Consider the following 15,452-nt stretch of genomic DNA (forward strand, 5'->3'; position numbering starts at 1 on the left):
TAAGAATCGCCTATGCTGTTGCTGATATCCTATAAAATCCAGGTGCATTTTAGCTAATCCGCCAATCCATATACCCACGATGTAACGCATGCATCACTATCAATGGCATCTTTGAATATCTTTTGTGACATTTTCATATATCATCTACCACAGCACATCTTTGACCAATAAATATTTCAAATTGTCTTGCATCTCTTTCTTTCTTGTATCTGTCATATTTCTTTCCAATGAAGTTTCCAATCATGGGTTTGTTATGCAGTTTTGAATCATTGTGATGTTCCCTATTTCATCTTATAAATTGTCCTAATTATAGTAGGACACCCTCTATTTTAAAACATTTCAATAATGTTTAAAAAAAGAAAAAAAAACCTTCAAAACACTTGGGAGTTTTAAAAAATGTATTTTATAATAAATCTAGAGTATATCTTAGATTTTTTTAAAAATTTTCTGATATATAGAAATTTTTTGTTGTTGTTGTCCAAGATCATTCTGCAGCTGTCAGATCATCATTTTAAATATTACTCAGTAGATGATACTACCACTTTTTAACATTGCTTTCATGATTCAGTATGCCCCGTAGTGGACTGATCGCAAAGACACTGTTCCCAGTAGAACACCGAAGTCAAGCATCACTGGCTGAGGTCAATAAGCGGGTGGGTGACCACTTTGATCGGCCAGCGTAGGGACCGAGGATGCGCGGTATCGGTCGTCGTTCAGCTGTTCTGCCGTAAAGTGCACGACTTCGCGCGCTGGTCGTCGAGCTACCTAAGCAGGGGAGTCCCCCCCTCCCCCTGCAGAGAATCAAAATTGCGATAGCGTGTCTTCGGATCATCCTCAGGGATGTTTCCCAGACCGTCGCCATTAGTCCATTGTGCAACTCTAGTGCGACGTAAATAAAGTACCCACCTACCATGATTCAGTATGTGGGAATAATCATTTTAAGAAACAATTTTGACATGAAAGATTACCTTATTTTTGGATTTTCAAAAGGGAAATTATTATTTTGATTTAGTGAAGCTTTATGAACTGCATATGTATGTCTAAAAAAGTATGTATGCATAAAGTATGTCTCTGAAGTGTGAACCATATTTGAGCCATGATATCTTAAACCCAAAATGCTTGCACGTGGCAGTCTAAAAGAATTCAACTATGTAAATTGCTCGGTCTGTTACTATCGTCCGGATTGTTACCTGTTGCTAAAATGTTTCTTAGTTCTAAATTTTAATTCAATCTTGATGCTAACTACTTAAACACGTTCAAGAAATATACAAAAAAAAAAAATTCAATCATCAACAATGATCAATTTTAATTTTATTTTTAAAACGATTAAAAAATGCCTCCAATTTGAAATTCAAACTAATATTATGAACGCAAAAATAAAATTTCAAAATTTTTTTAATTTTTTTTTTAAATAATATTTTTGGTATATGTTGCTCATCATACAAAGATTCTTTGAGTATTAAAAACTTAGTTCTGAATTTTTTTCTCTCTCTCATTGAAGTGACTCAGCACTATTATACGGCAAATGGCGTATTATTTTTGAGATGTATATAATATATATGCATGCCTATATACGGAAGTATAGTTTTTTTCCGACATATCATTTAATGAATATAAGAGGAGAAACCTTTATTGTTTTTTTTATCATAACACTGCCAAATTTGTTTAGGATGTGTATAAATCTTGTTTATATGCTAGTACGCACTTTTAAATATCTCCTGATTGCTTAAAGATTTAAGACTTCTTTTTTTTTTTTTTACGAGTTAATTATTCAATTTCGTTTGTTATCATCATATGATTACGTTTCAGACAAGTAACTCGCATATAAAAAGTTCTCTATCTTCATAGGAAGATTTTTATTGCCGTGCTTACTTTCGTGTTTGTCTTGGAGCACTGTGGCATATCTTGACGTGAACGTCACTTTTTCTATGAAAATAATTCTACGTGTCCTGAAACTTTGAAGCGTTACGATTTAGAGGTTGAACCATAAAAATTGTATGTAATTATATTGTTGTCAAATCGGTCTAGAAATCTGATACAGATTTTGTCCTTTTTTTTAAAGTGAAACTTTTTATGATAAGGTAAAACAACGAGTTTAGCAGCATAGAAGTGACGCACACTTATCCGCTTTCAGTTGTTTGCCTATGGATCACAATTAAGGCTTTTATTGTACAAATAAAACCCGGGAATTCATTAAGAAAAAGAACTGTTTAATAGTTACCGTACAACTTTTCTTAAAAGTAACTTAAAACGACGTGTATAATCTACTGAAATGTTATCGCTATTAAATTAATGTTTTTTCCCCGCTGCTTAGTTTAATATAATGTTAATTCTGCGTGTTTTGAGTTTAAACTAGTGTGAATAATAATAGTCCCGCAGTGGACTGATCGTTAAGACACGGTTCTCAGCAGATCAAGCATCACTGGCTGCGGTCAGTGTGCGAGTGGGTGACCACTTGGATCAGTCTGCGTAGGGATCGAGGGTGTGCGGTATGGGTCCTCGTTAAACAGTTCTACCGTAAAGTGCTCGACTTCGCGTGCAGGTCGTCGGGCTACCGAAGCGGGGGTGCCATCCCCTCTCTAGAGGATAAAAATTGTGATGGCATGTCTTCGGATCATCCTCAGGGATGTTTCCCAGACCGTCGCCAATAGCCCACTGTGCAGCTCTAGTGCGACGTAAATGAACTACAACAACAACAATAATAATAAATTAAACTCAGCTTTGTCAAAGGATTTGTTACGGTTATCAAATAAACTTCAACTTATATTCAAAACTTAAAGTGGCGTAGATGGTATTATTAATAATCCCATGTGCAATGTGGGGAGAGGATAAAGTTTCATCTTATATATATATATATATATATATATATATATATATATATATATATATATATATATATATATATATATATATATATATATATATATATATATATATATATATATATATATATATATATATATATATATATATATATATATATATATATATATATATATATATATATAGGTATTTTCTTGAATTTCTAATTTTTGCTTATTGTGTTTTATTTTGTATTTTTTGCCTAATATATTCTACTTCCGTTTCAATTTTTTGGTGCTCCTTATATTATTGTACCGATATATTTTGCTTTAACTATATTAATACAATGTCAGAAAGCACTCCTTTTTCGTCGTAGGGTGAGCTGATGACGATTTATTCATCAATTATTTATTCTTTTATAATTTTCTTTAAATATTTGTTATTGTATTTCACAATATGGTTTTATGGTTTCTTGTCGAAACCAGTCTCGGACAATTTTAATTTTCTTACTCAAAATTATTTTTTTTTGTTGCTATTTAAATTTGTCTTGCAGAGGACAGAACTCGTAAAAATCTAAATTAGCAATGTCAGATGAATATAAAGGACTTTTCCTTTTAATGTCCTAAATTTTTCTCATGTCTTTTGAGAGGCCAGTGAAACGACGATGTTTTTTCCATTGACTAAATGTAGATATAATGCTTCAACATTATATTTTTCCACGAATTATATTTCTCGGTGCTATGCTATCTCACCAACACGCGTTAAATTATTTATTTACTTACATTTATGTATTTCTGATTGGACACAAATGTCACCTGATATAAGCACAATAAACAGGATAAACTAAAGAAAACACCTGTTCGCGAATTCGCATGCGAAAAATCAGTTTTAGATAATCAATGTTCCATTCTATTCGCCTCCTTCCTCGCGCACACATAAATTGTTATAATTCACCATTTCTTTGTATTATTTAAGTTTAGTTCCCTTGTTTGGATTATTTCTGTTTGCAGTCATAGGACATTACTCTGTGATTTAATAAATAAACAATGAACGGAGCAAATAGATCCTTAATTTTGTCATGAAATTGTTCGTGTTCACTGCTTTATTCATATATGAGGCAGAACGTTCTCATTTGTTAGCTCGATGCAAAACAATACGGTTTGAAAAACAAAGTTTTTCAATTAATTTTTCCCCGTTTGGGCAGGACGTAGAAACGCCACAATGAGTTTATGACGCCTGAACAAAGAAAGAGCGGCGTAAAATGTCTGAATGTCTGCTTAAATAAGAATTTTGAAAAAGACACTTAGCTTATATAATTGTAACGAAAAAGAGTTGCAGATTCCATAGCCATATAACTCAACTCATCAATAACATATTTTTTGCACCTATGTTTTTTTTTAATAACACATGAAGATCGTTTGATGTTTTAGTAATTAGTACTGCCTAAAAAAATTGACGAATGACAAAGATACTTCTACGAATTTGTAAAATAACTTCAGTAATAGAAAAACTGTAACACAATTAATTTAATTGTAGGGTATCGTTCTAAAATGACGAGAGGAAGAATTTTTTAAATTCTTTTAACCTCGACCTTAACGACAGTAAAACACCAAATATCAGTTCTACAGAACGCCAAAGATATCACTCTAAGAACCTGAAGGTGTGAATTTAAATTAAGAAAAAATGAAGAACCAAATTTGGAACATTCTGAGAACCTGAAAGATTAAAATTAAGAATCAAAAACGGCATTTTTATGAATTTATTAAGGGAATAAAAAATATATGTATGATTTATGATCTTTTGCTTAAGAGTATCTGCATATCTTTGGAATCCAGTCAGACGATGTTAAGGAATGTGTAAAAATTAGCTGTAGTAGTACAGAATAATTTATTGAAAAAGTGCCATTTTTTATTTATTCTATAAAAAAAGGTATTTTCTTGGCTACCACAGCAAACATAAGTGAAAAAATAATTATTTTTAATAATCAGTTAATACCAACTTTTGATATATTACTTAGAATGTCTTGATTAATCGTATTTATTAAATTCTGAATTTTTATAATTATTAAATTAATCTTTCAAGGCAAAACGAGATGGTGTATTATTTTTAATGGGTAATTAACACACATAGCGAGGAAATAGTGTTTCACACTTGTATTAATACAATTACATCAACTTCCATAAAAATCCATTAGTTTTCAATTCAAAGCTGATCGATATCATACAATTTTTAAGGAAAAATGGCATATTAAGATAATTATTGTTTTAAAATACTACTAATGTTGATTTAAAAAAAATTAGATGAAAAATAATCTAAAATAACTTTCAAAAAACTAACTTTGTTAAAAAAAAAAAAAAGCCTCCTATAGTCAGAATTTTTTTAAATATATAAATTATAAGGTTGCCGATTAGTTACTAAGTATTTTCATAAAAATATTTTAACCAGCTACCTTTCTCAGCTTTTGAATTTAAAAAAAAACGTCTTTGTTTTTGCGTAATTTATGTTAGAAATAAAATTTTTTTAGTATCATCCAAATTGGTTTTCGCCAATTTAAACAAAAATAGAAGTACAGTGCGCAAAAAAATAAATAAAAGAACCACCCTGAAAAACTTCTGATTTAATGATCGGATCTGCACATTCTAAGACTCAATCTTAATGTTTCGAGGAGATGACTATATAAATTAATTCGTGCAGGCGATCAGACACAAAAACGTATTTTCACTGAATAAACATACCTTTTATTCGACGAATATTGATTTCTGAAGAAAAAAATATAGAGAGAGAGGTGTAGTCGCAATCTGAAAAAAAAAAAAAAAAAATTAAAAAAATGGTCTCAATAGTTTGGACCCCTTTACTTTTAGCATATTTCGTCATGTCTAAAGAACTTTTTAAGCGAATTGAAATATCTTTGCAGACAATTGCAAAATTCTTTTATCTAAATATAATCTTATGCTAAAAAAAGTTTTTAGTAAACATTTGTTATTTTTTTTATTATTTAATTTAATAGTAGACGAAAAATAATTTGAATTGTAAAGCATATAAATTTTTTTACGTCATTTTAAAGAATATAATTTTATATGGCAAAATACAAATTTTTAGCAAAATTGGTCGAATAGTTCCTGAGAAATCGAATTTTAACATTTTGTTCGTCGTATTTGTTTGTGCAACTTTTCAAAGATTCACCAGATTTTGAGAGCAGTTTTTCTTTGCTTAAATATTAGTTTGTGATCCTGATGTGTATACTATTCTGAATATATTTGTCACTAGAATTCTAAAAACATACGGCGGAATTAGGGAAAAGCTTAAAAAAATTTTTTTTTTTGTTTGTTTTGAAATTGCTAAAAACTTTTCACGACTAAAAATAGCTAACAGAGATTTAACTATATAAATAAGATAAAAAAACAAATAAATTGGGAAAAACGAAACGATATCTTTTATTTAAACAAAAATATTTAACACATATATTACAGCATTTGTACATACTATAACATTTAGGAAATGCAACACTAACATAGTTTTTAGGTAGTATTTGGGAGCGATTTCGCAGCTGCCTCATCAATAGATCATTCTCTATACATTTTTATAAATTTCAATTCAAAATGGAAGAGAGAAATTGGAAAAAAAAATCTATTCTGAATTTTCACACATGAAATTAAGCTCTTGCAATCACTAAAACACACTTATACATAATACACGCTATATCAGTTTTCTATTAGAATTAAAACATACATAGATCAGTTAAATCATAATCACTGATGGGCCCAAAGAAGAAATTCCTTTTTATCAAGATATATATATATATTAAAAAACCAAAAAATTAAAAGATATAATCTCTTCATCAGCTCACACGATTATATCCGCATTTAAATATATTTTGCGGATATAATCGTGTGAACTGATGAAAAAATATAATCTCTTCATCAGCTTACACGATCATATCCGCATTTACATATATTTTGCGGATATAATCGTGTGAGCTGATGAAAAAATATAATCTCTTCATCAGCTCACACGATTATATCCGCATTTAAATATATTTTGCGGATGTAATCATGTGAGCTGATGACGAGATTATATCTTTTAATTTTTTTTGTCTTCCGGCTTTTTAAATGTGTATATATTTTCAATTTTTTAAAAAAATATTTTATTTTAAGAATTTCTTTTCTTTTTTCATTAATCTTTATTTTTTTCTCCATGTTTTCTCTATATTTTTAACTTATATATATATATATTAGGGGTGTACAACCCATGGCCTGAGGGCGACATGCGGCCCACAGACTGTTGAGGTGCGGCTCGAACCTCAACACTGGGAACTTCAGAACACAATAAAAAATTTCTTTTAATTTGTTTTTTATTTAAACATTATAAATTTTCTTTTATTAAATATTGAATTCAAATTTATATTACTCTATAAAATGCGTTAGAATTTATATCCCCTCCCCCCAAATATTTATGTTATATATATATAAATTAATTATTGTGAAAAATGGAAAAAGTTTTTTAAAAAATGTATCAGTTTTTTTTAGTTTTAATTAATTTCAAATAAATAAAAGTATTTAGTTTTCTGCAAATATGTTAAGTTTACTGATAAAAATATTTGGTGCTTAGAACACCACTGTTTAGATAAAACTTATCACGTTTGCCACTAACATGACTAAATATGAGTGCTGCTCTTTGTTAATCTACGTGCAGCGTATGTGCACCCCTAATATATATATAAGCAAGAAAGGGTTTATAAAAAATTCTCCAAAAATTTAGCAATCTTACAATGAAAATATAAATTAGGGCAGGGCCAAATCTGATGCAGGAAGGAGGGACATTAAATATGCACTAATTTAAACGAATCCAAAACAACATTTTGATGGTCAACTAAGGTGGAAAGGTGAGGTCATTTATTTATTTAAGTGATTTCATTTACAAAGTAATTAGTTTTATTAGCAAAATAATATTAAGTTCACCAATTCATTTTACCAATTAAAAACATTACAAATTTTTAAGGACTATTTTAAATAAAATTATAAACTTTTAATTATATCCTAATTTAAGAATTTAACTTTTAAAAATATTTCAACAGCCACTTAAGAATAAAATTTTATACTAATAAGAGTGTTAGTCATTCTGCATTAGATAAATGCCCCTCATCATAACTGAATGGATTTCTTTGTAAAAGCTGCAATTAAACTTCAACAAGTGAAAATTACACTTAGCGTGCGAAAATAAGAAAAAACAAACAAATTGTCTAAAAAATACGCTTTCACAAATGGAAAGCTTATTAACAGGTTACAAGACATATTAGAATATTAATGTATGAAAATTTCTTAGGGAAATGAAAGAAAAAGTCATTTAAAAAATGGTCACTTTACTAAGCGTTTAGATTTTTATGATATTCACAGTTGAACTAGATTTATTTCAGAGGTCAACACACAAGATAGACAGATGATATTGTTACACAGGATTTGATTCATTTCCTTATACAAGAATCATAGGTGAATGCTGATTTGGTGATTTTGTAGATAAGTAGTAATCAAACTTGTAACAATGCATAATTAGTTGGCCAATTTAGAAAGGTGGTCAACTTAACAAACCTCACAGTATAGTATTTGATGTTAAGGGAAAATGCCAAACACTTTCTTTTTTTCAAAGTGAATAAATATTTAAATCACAATAATTGGTAGACAACTAAAACAGTTGTCCAATTTACAAAGGTGATCAACTTAAAAAACATTCGAGTAAGGTAGTTGAAATGAATTGAAAGAAGAAAAATCCAAACACTTTTTTTTTATACTTTCAGGTGAATAAATATTTATACCTAAAAGAGCATAGTCTCAAATTCTTTAAAACTCAGATGATCCAAAATAAAGTGAGGGCTCAAGCCCCACAAATAATTATACAGAAGGAGCAAAGCTCTTTTAAAAATTGCGGATAATAACATTTTACAACACCAAAACAGGTTCAGATTCATCTCATACTTTTCTTTGAAATAATGTATAGAATCTAAAAATTGAATAGAGGATATATGACCTTTTTAGAAATAAGATGTGAAATAACACTAGTACATACTTTAAACTAAATAAATAAAAGAGAAACAAATTAAGTAAAGCTGGACAAAATATAGAAAATGGTTCTATATGCTTTAATTTCATAATTCTACAGTACAAAAAAACTCTCATTTTAGTTATTAGTTGGAAAAAGTTAAATAATTGTTGTATAGATACAACAGATTTTCAAATACATGTGCGACTGGGTGGTACTGAATGGACAATTCACAAATTAGTTTAAAAATGGAACTCGTTAATATGTATTGTGTCGAAACACCTGTATTTATAATTACTGCTTTCTGTCCTCGTAAAAATATAATAATTAATGGTGTCAAATGATGATCGAAATACAAGAAGGACGAAGAGAAAAATGAAAGAAGGATCATGGGAATAAGTCTAAATGTCATCAGATAGAATGTTGAGCAGGTAAAATATTTTAAGCCAGAATCTCAAGAGGAATTAATTTCCTATTTATATATTATATCAATATTATTTCAAAATAATATTTATATTAGTATTTTGCACACATTTTCAGTCTGTGATTTTGTTCTAGAACCAGAATCCTAATTAACAGCAAAAATAATATTTTGCCACAAATGGAAGTGTAGTCAGTTAATTGAATATTTATTTTAATAAATTTTTTATACAGACGCAAATAAGCAAGACTCATTTAAGTATCTAAAGTATGCAAATAGGCAGTATTTGCTTCGAATATGTTTGAAGGACTTTTCTGTACATCTCAGTCACAAGACAGCTTTTTGGCCACAATTTCTAGTGTAAAATAAACCACATATCTATCAAGTATCTTGAAAATTGGGAAGGTTATAATTATGTTTCAACTGATCGATGCACTCTATAATATATCTACATCTATAAAATCATACAGAGAAACATTTATTAAAAATTGATTGTTTCTCACAATGATATTAGAAAAGTAATGTTTCACAGTATTATTCAATTTAGAACCAATATATCAATATGACAATGCATGAATTGACAATATGATAAAAAGTACATTTCAAAAAACATTACAGCTAGAAATAAATACAGTAGAACCCCGATTATCGGTCACACGATTCTTCGGTTATCCGAGGCCTCTTTCGAGACATGTTAAAAGCGACCACGTGTCCTTAAACTCCACATTTAAGTAAATTCAGTTCAATCAGTTTACTGCCGTGATGACAATTTCAAAATTTGACTGCTAGAAAACAACAAGATAAACATTTAAGCTATATAAATATTAAACGACAATTAATTTACTTGCCTGCCAACTGAAAATTTATCTATGTGCAATCAGTAACTGGTAGTAACTAATCAGAAAATGTTTCATTTGAAAAAAAAATAGTGTAAACAACTGACTGACATTAACAATCGCGATCTTCTGGAGTTTGAGTGATTGATAATAGTAAAGTGATACAGTTTTGCATTTGGCTGGTACATCTCTATTAAAGCTCTATAAAACTAAAAATTATAAACAACTTTTTTTCATCATGTTGTACTGTTATTTGAAATAGAAAAGTAAAACACAAGTAAGGGTGTTTGTTGAACATTATTTCAAATGCTAATTGTTATTAGTAGTTTTACTCGGTTCAATGTTTATGCACTTATAAAATCGATTTATAAAAGGTCTTCCAATTATCCGACAATTTTGATTATCCAACGTACCTCCGGTCTCATGGGTGTCGGATAATTGAGGCTCTACTGTAAATAAATCAATAATACACTAAATAAATAAATAAATAAATTAATTCAAAAGCTACATAGAAAGGTTCACTTAATTAGTGTCGAATAATTGAGGTTCTGCTGTAAATAAATAAATACACTAAAATAAATAATTAATTAAAAAGCTACATTGAAAGGTTCACTTAATTGAAATTTAAAAAAAAAAACCATATTTTCAAGCTAACATAAACTTACATTAATGAAATGACATATTAAAACAGTAAAAAAATATATACCTTAAATTAAAAGAATAATTCATATAAAATAATGCTGAAGAAAATAAATAATAACAAATAATAAATAATGATGAATCAAATACATTAAGTAAAATATACAATAGAAATAATAATTAAAAAATAAGTTGATATTTTAAATAACAATGAAATAAACACATTAAAAAATTTAATTAGTATTATGCAATAGCAATAAATTAAAATAAACATATTAAAATAAACATAACACTGGTAAATTAAAATGAACACATTAAGCTAATACATCTAAGCTATTTTTAAAAATATAATAGTTTTATTATGAGAGTTATTTGCAGAATTAAATAGATCTCTACTACATAGCCTAATCATTATTTTTTTTAGAGAATGTTGTAATGAATGAGAATATAAAAAAAATCTGTAATAAAAAACAACGCTTAGGTAAAAGGCAGCAAAATATTTGACCCATTTTTTAATGTTTTAATGTAGTACACATATAAAAAAATATTTTCGAAAAGAACACTTTAGAAATGTAAGATATTTTTGAAATACTTTGCCATGAAATTGAGTTTTGTAAAAGCTTTTTTTGAAACATTGAACAATCTTAACTACTGAATACTTTTTTGAGGTATAATTTATAAAAAACAATATTTCAAATTTAGTATTCAAAGATATTAAATGAATCAGGATGTATAATCATTCCAAAAGATTGATATTTCAGATACATTGCGTACAAAATTGCTTTTGAAATTAATATTTTCATATGGAAAATTCAATAGTATTTTAGTTACATGAAAGTTTATTTCCACACTTGCATATCAGTATTTTAGCCCTTAGCCAGAAGCAAATGATATTAAATACACCAGTTAAAAGTAGAAACTTGTTTAAATAAATTTAATTCCATTAAAATGTACACATTTTTAATACAAAAAGAACAATATTCAAGTTTACTATTTAATGAGATATTCAAAAATTATTAAAAAAAATTAATAAAAAAGATAATATGTAGAATTTTTTAAAAGTATATTTAAATGCAAAATTCAATACTTTTAATGACATGAAAGTTTTTTCACATGAGCATTTCAAGTATATATTAAATTCTATTAAAATGTATACATTTTTAAAACAGATGGAATAAACTTTGAAATTTGGTATTCAAAAAGATTAAGTAAAGTAAGAGGCAAAACAACAAAAAGAATGATAATTCCGAAATGTATAAAAATTAGTTTTGAAAAAATAATATTTTATAATTGCAATGAATGCAATAATTTTAAGAAATATGAAGTTTTTCCCTGCAAAAGTAATAAGTATGTGAGTCATTCTAATTAAATCATACTAAATACATGAGCAGAAATCAGGCCTAAGTTTAAATATATTTAATTCCATAAAAAATGTATAAATTTATAAAATGTAAAGCAAAATCTTTCATCGTTAGTTTCAAATGAGATAGAATGACCAAGATGTATAATTATTGAAATATAATTTATAAAACTGATACAAGGCATGAAAATTATTTTTGAAGTAAAAATTTTTTGTACACGGAATTGAATATTATTTATTTACATTGAGGAGTGTTTTTTTTCTTCACACTTTACTTTTCTTCACATTTTAACCAACAGAAATAAGTGATACTATACACTTCAACCAAAAATTAGCAAAAATTTTAAATACATAAAATTTCATAAGAAAGGTATAAACTTTTAAAACAAAAAAATACTTTTTCAAACTTAGATTCAAAAAGATTGAATGAATTTAAATGCAATAAAAAAATTGATAATATTAGAAACAATGTATCAAAAATTGTTCTTGAAGTAAATATTTTTAAGATGCTAAAATATCGTCTGCACAAAATAATTTGCATATTAAAATCTTAAATTTATTTGCAAATTACCTCTTAAACCATTAAGATTGCATCTTAAAACACAAAAATCGAATTGTTAGATCAAAGATAATAAAGGTGATTTGGTTTTTATTTTGCAATCTGCACATCATGTACACATTTAAATTCTTTAAAATTCTATTTAAAGTATATAAATCTTTAAAACTAAAAATATTAAAAAGGACTTGGCACACATGGTCATAATGCTTGAGTTAAATAATAATTACTCTACTTAAATTCCATTCTTTTAAAAAAATACTTGGATGCTTACAGACATGTCAAGTAGAACTATAAATGCAAAAAAATATAATAAAAACAATTTGGCACTTATTTGAAAAGAAAAAAAAGGAAAGAATAGTGAGGTATACAGGCACCATACAAAAAATTAGTCACCCCTAGAGAATTCATGAAAGATAGAAATCGGGAGGTGTCTCTGTCATGTTTTTTTTCCCTTCGTATTATACATTGCTCCCACTGAATGAAATAATAACAAACATAAACCAGACTATTTATTTTAATACTCTACATGATTAGATGCTATTTTTCAATCAACATCTTTATGCAGCATATGTTGTTAATATCTCTACTTTTTTTAAAAGATGAGAGCTAAGTTTATCAGACTAGAAGGATATGTGACTGTTTTATCAACATTTACATCTGAATTGATCTGCAAAATCACCTGACTTGAATCTGTGGGAAAAGTTGAAACATCAGTTAAAATACTGAAATCAGCATTCTTTCAATTTGGGAGATATGCACAGCGAAATCCACAGTTAATGGCTTAAACTGGATGTGAAATACAGTCAGCCCTGCATAATGGAATACCACCAGTTCTAGACAACAGTATCTACACATGTAAGCGGTTAAATCAATAGTAAGGGGAATGCATCAGTCAATCTTAAAAGCTATTTTCCTTTTTTTTTTACAAAATTTTAATTTCAATGGTATCCAATATAGTATAATGTTTTGAAGAAATAAACTCATTCTAAATATTAATTAACATTAAAATTAGAGCTTTTACTGGTAATAATCATAAAATACTATATGATATTAAAATTTATATAAAAATAAATCAGTGCTAATCAAAAGTATAACATATGTACTATAATACTATTTCCTTTCGAAGAAATCTCTAGTTGAAATCTGTTTTGATACACTGTCGAAGATAGATTTAAAAAAAAAAATTTCTTTTATTACATAACTGCCAATAAGACATGAGCAATTACTAAACTACCCCGACAACTGTTTGGAGCAGAAAATAGACAAGAAGTCTTATTTAAATGAAGTATGTTTGCTGGTGAATCATTCTTATAATATGAAAAAAAATCCTTCAACTTTTTTTTCTTCTCATCTTTATGCAATTAAGCAAGGACAGGTAACTGCAAATAATCGTTTAAATGTGGAAATTAAACACTGGTTTCCATTGCTGCCAACACAGATATGAAAAAAATCCAGTAAATTTTACGAAATAATATAAATTTAATGATAATTGTTGCAAAATATTTTAAATGTTTTACACATAGGGAATTTTATAGTCATTAAAATAGAAAAACTGCAGTATTTTCCAGTTATGATTTCACATTAGATGATCTTAAAATGTTATGTATGTATTATGTTTACCTAATTCATCAAAGATAGTTAACTAAATTTTATAAATGAGGCTCGCTTTATTATGCATTAGTGACACTTATTTAAATATTCAAGCAAAGTAATAATCTGCACAAAAATTCTATTTGAATAGGGATTTTTTTTAAGGAAACATTAGAGAAACTCCTTTTTAGGGAATTTTCTAAAATGTACAAAAACCAGGAGAATTTTTATTAAACCAGTAGACCAAGAGATACTGTCAAAATCCAGTAGAACTGGAAGCTATGGGTTTCATATAAAAGAATTTGGTTCCTCTAAATTTTATTCATATAAGCCCATTATTCGATTATATGGGCTTATTTAAGTAGTGGGGAACGGCTATACCTTGGAAAACCTCATGGGCTCACCTCCAAATCAAATTCAACCACTATCAAGTTCAGAGTAAGAGTTACACGATATTAATTTAGGCTTCTCCTAATTTCTCTATGAGTGACTGATTTTTGTTCATCTAGTTTAATGACACAATAATATTACTTTACTCAAGTAATAAATTGGAAGACTGAACTTTTAACCAAAGATCAAATTTTCCGATTTAGCGTAAGTATAAAATAAAATGAAAGAAATACTTTTTTAAGGAAGATATCACATATTGTTTTAAAAATAAACACATGCATTATAATCATTGAAAGGCAGAAAAATAGGATACTTTAAAAAATCATCAAAATTTCTTATTCCTGTCCATTTGAAACATTTAAAATTAAATGCCCTCTTGTAAAACATTTTACAATTTTAAAACATTGAATCAAAGCATTATCTGTAAATCAAATGAAAGATTACATCAAAAAAAAACAACTATTTCACTATTGTGCAATTAACATTGAATGGTGATCTATTCAAGTTCAAAGTTTCTACATTTCTCTGCAGGAATGTCAACTACTATGAATTTTCCTTCGCTTTTTCAGACTTTAACTTATAATTACAGAACTACAGAGAACTAATAAAACAATGCAGCCAAATACTTTTAAAATGTTCCAATTTTTAATGCACTTTACCAAGTATTTCAATAATTTTGCTGCAATTCTCAGAATTGGTTTTATTTTAACCCTTAGTCATTCCCTTTTGCAAAATTTGGTAAGACTATTTTTTATTAAAATAAAAAAACATGTTTTTCCTGCCATGAAATAAATATGTTTTTCACATAATACTAGTTAAAAT

This window comes from Parasteatoda tepidariorum, chromosome 1 (genome assembly GCF_982258835.1).
Source record: "Parasteatoda tepidariorum strain Cologne lab strain chromosome 1, Ptep-v5.0, whole genome shotgun sequence".
Classification (NCBI taxonomy): Eukaryota; Metazoa; Arthropoda; class Arachnida; order Araneae; family Theridiidae; genus Parasteatoda; species Parasteatoda tepidariorum.